The following is a 6,000-nucleotide window of genomic DNA, read 5'->3' as shown; positions in this document are numbered from 1 at the left end:
ATGGATAAGTGATGTGAACTACTTGCAGTAGTGATCATTTCATTGAGTTTGGCAGGGCTAGATGGATGCCAACACTTGGTTGTGTACCCTAGCCCTCCTTTTGAACCCTACAGGGTGATGATAACTGTGCATGGCTTATTAGTTTGGAGTGATTCAGTGGTTGAGGTGACCTTGACAACAATTCATTGCTGTTTGGGTAGCTCCCACCTTTGTTGGCTTGCTGTGGCTTAGTGAATGCATTACTGGTTAATTTCCTTGTTGAATTAACATTGATCTTTGATGTTGACAAACAAGAATAGACACATTTTGTCTATCTGTCTGATGGTGTGCTAGGTTTTAGGTGCTAAGTGACTCTGGTTGAATAGATAGGATCAATTCCTTGATGGATTGCCTTAGTTGAGCCACTATTTTGGTTAACCAGTGTTCCCTTGGTGATTTCCTATTTGCTTCAACCATATTTGCTTGCACCATCTGACTTGGTAGCCAGATGATGACACAAACAGGGTACTCACACCCTATGGCTTATGTGTGTTTGATGCACATGCTTATTTATGAGCAAAACAGATGTTTGCCCATGATTCTTTGTGTATACCTCACTCCAGCTCCTATATTAAGTTGTTGGTGTAGAGGATTGCTTCTGGTTTGGTTGGTTTGCTTGCCCTTCTCCTCCTTGCAAGCTTGTGATGCTTGGGTTAATTTCTGTGGTTACTGGAATAGGTTGAACAGCAGTGGCTGTTCTTCCTGTTCTTGCTGTTCTTGTTGTGTTCTTACCCTGGTGATGCTTGTCGATGAAATGGCTCGGGTTTGGCTGTGAAAACTTTATATATGCCCTGCCCTTGCCTCTCTGGTCGACAACAGGGCCTGGTCATTTTGGTGACTCTCCCAGGCTGTGTGTGCTGGTGGGCATGCACACTGCCTTGTGAGCTGCCTGTGTGGTTCCTGGTTGGAACTTGGTCCATTTGGTGGATCAGCCTCGCCGATCTTGATAATATCCTCTCAACTTCTCATTTTCTTGCTAACCTGCCAAGTGGCAATGCCACTTGGCATAATCCTTTGTTTGTTTCATGTTTGTGTAGGGAACAATGAGATGATCAAGCTGAAGATCAAGATCAACTGGATCAAGCCTTTCAAGAAGATTATTTTGTGTAGTTTAGGACATTTCATTAACTTGTAATTTTCTTTTTTCTTTTTCTATTTCTTCAATTTTTGTAATGTGTTGTAATATTTCATAATTCAATTCTGGATATTGTAAATGACTTTTTATCTTGTGTGATTATCAATAAAGCTCAAAGTTTCTCTAATGAGCTTTACTTAATAGTTGTACTATTTATATTCTTGATTATTCATATTTGTTTAATGAATTACCTCAATTTGAATTATGAAATAATCATGTGATGTTTGAATTTGAAATTCAAACACAAGTTGTTTGAATTCAATCATGCAACTTAAAGTTGTGATGCACTAACCTCTCTCTCTCTTCTCAAAAACCTAATTGAGTTAAGTGAGGTCCAAATTTATCGCACTCTCGAAACCCTAACCCTGTAAGGTGCCGACAGAGAAACTTGTCCCCCTTCGATGCAGTTTTCTTTTAAAAGCGCGAAATTTCTCCAGAATTTATGATGCAATGCACACCCCTTTCTAAAATCTACCCCTCAATTGTCTCTAAACCTGGGACATTACAATTATGCACTCTAGAGGTTACTTTAATATGAACTCCGGACGTTGTGGAGCTTGTTTACTCCGGCTTGAGGTGTGCTTTTATAGCCCTACACAATGAATGGTGTTTGTTATCCAACAAGAGAGTGTTTGAAAGTAGCACAAGTGAAGAGAAGTTATTTATTTATGTGATCATTGTTGAGAGTGTCCACTAGTGAAAGTATGATCCCTAGGCCTTGTTTCCAAGCATTGAAACCCCGTTTCCAACAAGTTCTGCTACATGTTTGCTTGCTGCCATTTTTATTTCAGATTGCAATTACTACTTACAATCATCCATATTACTTGTATTTCACTATCTCTTTGCCGAACTAGTGCACCTATACATCTGACAAGTGTATTAGGTGTGTTGGGGACACACGAGACTTCTTGTATCTTAATTGCAGGGTTGCTTGAGAGGGATATCTTTGACCTCTACCTCCCTGAGTTCGATAAACCTTAGGTGATTCACTTAAGGGAAACTTGCTGCTGTTCTACAAACCTCTGCTCTTGGAGGCCCAACCTTGTCTACAGGAATAGAAGCGTGCGTAGACATCAAGCTACTTTCTGGCGCCGTTGCCGGGGAGGTAAGGTAAAAGGTATTCACATCCTCCGACTACTAAGTTATTTCCTAGCACTGTTACCGATGTGTGAGTGCTCGAAGCTATCTCCTTTAGATTCTGCAATTTTATTTTTTTGTCTCTTGTTTTTATTTTCACTAGTTAGGCATAATGGAAAACAACAACAAAATTAGAGATCTTTATGAACTTTATATTGAATTAGGACATGATGTGTTTGAAGAGAGAATTAAAAAACCCATGGAACTTTGTTTGCAAAATAGTTGTAGCAATGTTATTAGCATGAACTCTTTGAATACTATTATTGCTAATGCTATGGAAGAATTTAAGCTTGGGGGAAGCTGGTTGTGACATTTTTAGTCCCCCAAGTTTTGAGGAGAAAATTTTCTTTGATGATACTTTGCCTCCCATTTATGATGATTATAATGATAGTGGTATTTTGGTGCCACCTACTATGGAGGATAAATTTTATTATGATTATACCATGCCTGCAATTTATGATAATTACAATGATGGTTGTGATAGTTTTACTCCCACTTTTACTAATAAAATTGATTATGCTTGTGTGGAGAGTAATGATACTTTTATGCATGTGAATAAGAATGCTTTATGTGATAGTTATATTGTTGAGTTTGTTCATGATGCTACTTGAAAGTTATTATGAGAGAGGGAAACATGGTTATATGCATCTTAATAATATTAAGTTTCCCCTCTTTATGTTGATAATCTTGAAGTTGCGCTTGTGTTGCCTTTCTATGCTTATTGCATTATGCTTACATGACTTGTTTGTTTACAAGATTCCTTTTCATAGGAAGTGGCTTAGACTTAAAACTGTTTCTTATTTGCTTTTGATGCTCTCTTTTGCTTGAACTCTTATTTCTTGCGCGAGCATCATTAAAATTACTGAGCCCATCTTAATGGCTATAAAGAAAGCACTTCTTGGGAGATAACCCAAGTTTTTATTTTGCTACTGTTTTGTTGTGTCCTGGAAGTTGTTACTACTGTAGCAACCTCTCCTTATATTTATTTTATTGCATTGTTGTGCCAAGTAAAGTCTTTGATAGTAAAGTTGATACTAGATTTGGATTCCTGCGCAGGAACAGATTTTTAGCTGTCACGAATTTGAGTAGATCTCTCTGTAGGAGACTCTAAAAATTCTGCCAAAATTCATGCATGTTCCTCAGATATATACGCAACTTTCATTAAATTTGAGCTTCTTCATCTGAGCATGTTAAGTTCCTCTAAAAAATTCGTCTTTACGGACTGTTCTGTTTTGACAGATTCTGCCTTTTATTTCGCATTGCCTCTTTTACTGTGTTGAATGGATTTCTTTGTTCCATTAACTTTCAGTAGCTTTGGGTAATGTCCAGAAGTGTTGGGAATGATTGTGTCCTCTCTGAACATGTGAATTTTTGATTATGCACTAACCCTCTAATGAGATTGTTTTGAGTTTGGTGTGGAAGAAGTTTTCAAGGATCAAGAGAGGAGGATGATATAATGTGATCAAGAAGAGTGAAAAGTCTAAGCTTGGGGATACCCCCGTGGTTCATCCCCGCATATTTCAAGAAGACTCAAGCATCTAAGCTTGGGGATGCCCAAGGCATCCCCTTCTTCATCGACAACTTATCAGGTCACCTCTAGTAAAACTATATTTTTATTCCGTCACATCTTATGTGCTTTACTTGGAGCGTCTGTGTGCTTTTACTTTTGTTTGTGTTTGAATAAATTTGGATCCTAGCAATCTATGTGTGGGAGAGAGACACGCTCCGCTTTTTCATATGAACACTTGTGTTCTTCGTTTTACTTTAATATTCATGGCAATAGTTAAAAGCTGCTGCATTTATTGCTATTTGGTTGGAAACAGAAAATGTTTCATGTGGTAACTGGTATATTGTCTTGAATAATTTGATACTTGGCAATTGTTTTGAGCTCTGAAGTAGATCATGTTTAAGCTCTTGCATCATGTAGTTTAAACCTATTAGTGGAGAACTACCGTAGAGCTTGTTGAAATTTGGTTTGCATGATTGGTCTCTCTAAGGTCTAGATATTTTCCGGTAAAAGTGTTTGAGCAACAAGGAAGACAAGTGTAGAGTCTTATAATGCTTGCAATATGTTCTTATGTAAATTTTGTCTGTACTCGGTTCATACTTGTGTTTGCTTCAAACAACCTTGCTAGCCAAAGCCTTGTACTGAGAGGGAATGCTTCTCGTGCATCCAAAACCTTGAGCCAAAACCTATGCCATTTGTGTCCACCATAACTACCTACTATGTGGTATTTTTCTTCCATTCCAAAGTAAATTTCTTGCGTGCTACCTTAAAAAAAATTCATTCCTTGTCTTTGCAATACATAGCTCATGGGAAAGTAGCTTAAAAACTATTGTGGTAAAGAATATGTTGCTTATGTATCTTATTTCTTATAAGTTGCTTGTTGAGGTAACCATGTTATCTGGGGACGCCATCAACCTGTTACACCTTTGTTGAATATCATGTGAGTTGCTATGCATGTTCGTCTTGTCTGAAGTAAGGGTGATTTATCGTGATTAAATGGTTTGAGTATGCATATTGTTAGAGAAGAACATTGGGCCGCCAACCAAAGTCATGTATCATGGTGGAAGTTTCAGTTTGGACATTAATCCTCAATCTCTTATGAGAATATTATCCTCTGTTGAATGCTTAAGCATTAAAGAGGAGTCCATTATTTTTTTGTATGTTGTCCCGGTATGGATGTCCTCAAGTTGGGATCTATCAAAATCGAGAAATCAAATGCGATCTATCTCCTTGGACCTTTGTACAGGTGGCATAGAGGTACCCCTTTGTGACACTTGGTTGAAACATATGTAATGCAATGATAATCCATGGAAATCCGAGCTAATTAGGACAAGGTGCGAGCACTATTTGTATTCGATGCATGAGGCTCGCACCTTATAGGAGGTTTTATACATAACACATATGAATTATTACTACCGTTGACAAAATTGTTTCCATGTTTTCAAAATAAAAAGCTCTAGCACATGAGTAATCCCTGCTTCCCTTTGCGAAGGGCCTTTCTTTTAATTTATGTTGAGTCAGTTTACCTACTTCTTTCTATCTTAGAAGCAAACACTTGTGTCAACTGTGTGCATTGATTCTCACATACTTTCTTATTTGCATTCATCATATTACTTTGTATTGACAATTATCCATGTGATATACATGTTGAAGTTGAAAGCAACTGCTGAAACTTATATCTTCCTTTGTGTTGCTTCAAAACCTTCTATTAAGAATCTATTGCTTTATGAGTTAATTCTTATGCAAGACTTATTGATGCTTGTCTTGAAAGTACTATTCATGAAAAGTCTTTGCTATATGATTCAGTTGTTTAGTCATTATCTTTACCATTGCTCTGAATCACTTCATTCATCTCATATGCTTTACATAGTATTGATCAAGATCATGTTGGTAGCATGTCACGTAAGAAATTATCCTTGTTATCCTTTACCTACTCGAGGGCGAGTAGGAACTAAGCTTGGGGATGCTTGATACGTCTCCAACGTATCTATAATTTCTTATGTTCCATGCTAGTTTTATGACAATACCTACATGTTTTATTCATACTTTATATCATTTTGATGCATTTTCCGGCACTAACCTATTAACAAGATGCCGAAGCGCCGGTTCTCGTTTTCTCGCTGTTTTTGGTTTCAGAAATCCTACATAGGAAATATTCTCGGAATTGGACGAAACAAAAGCC

This window comes from Lolium rigidum, chromosome 2, assembly GCF_022539505.1.
Source record: "Lolium rigidum isolate FL_2022 chromosome 2, APGP_CSIRO_Lrig_0.1, whole genome shotgun sequence".
NCBI lineage: Eukaryota > Viridiplantae > Streptophyta > Magnoliopsida > Poales > Poaceae > Lolium > Lolium rigidum.
This window is presented reverse-complemented; position numbering follows the sequence as displayed.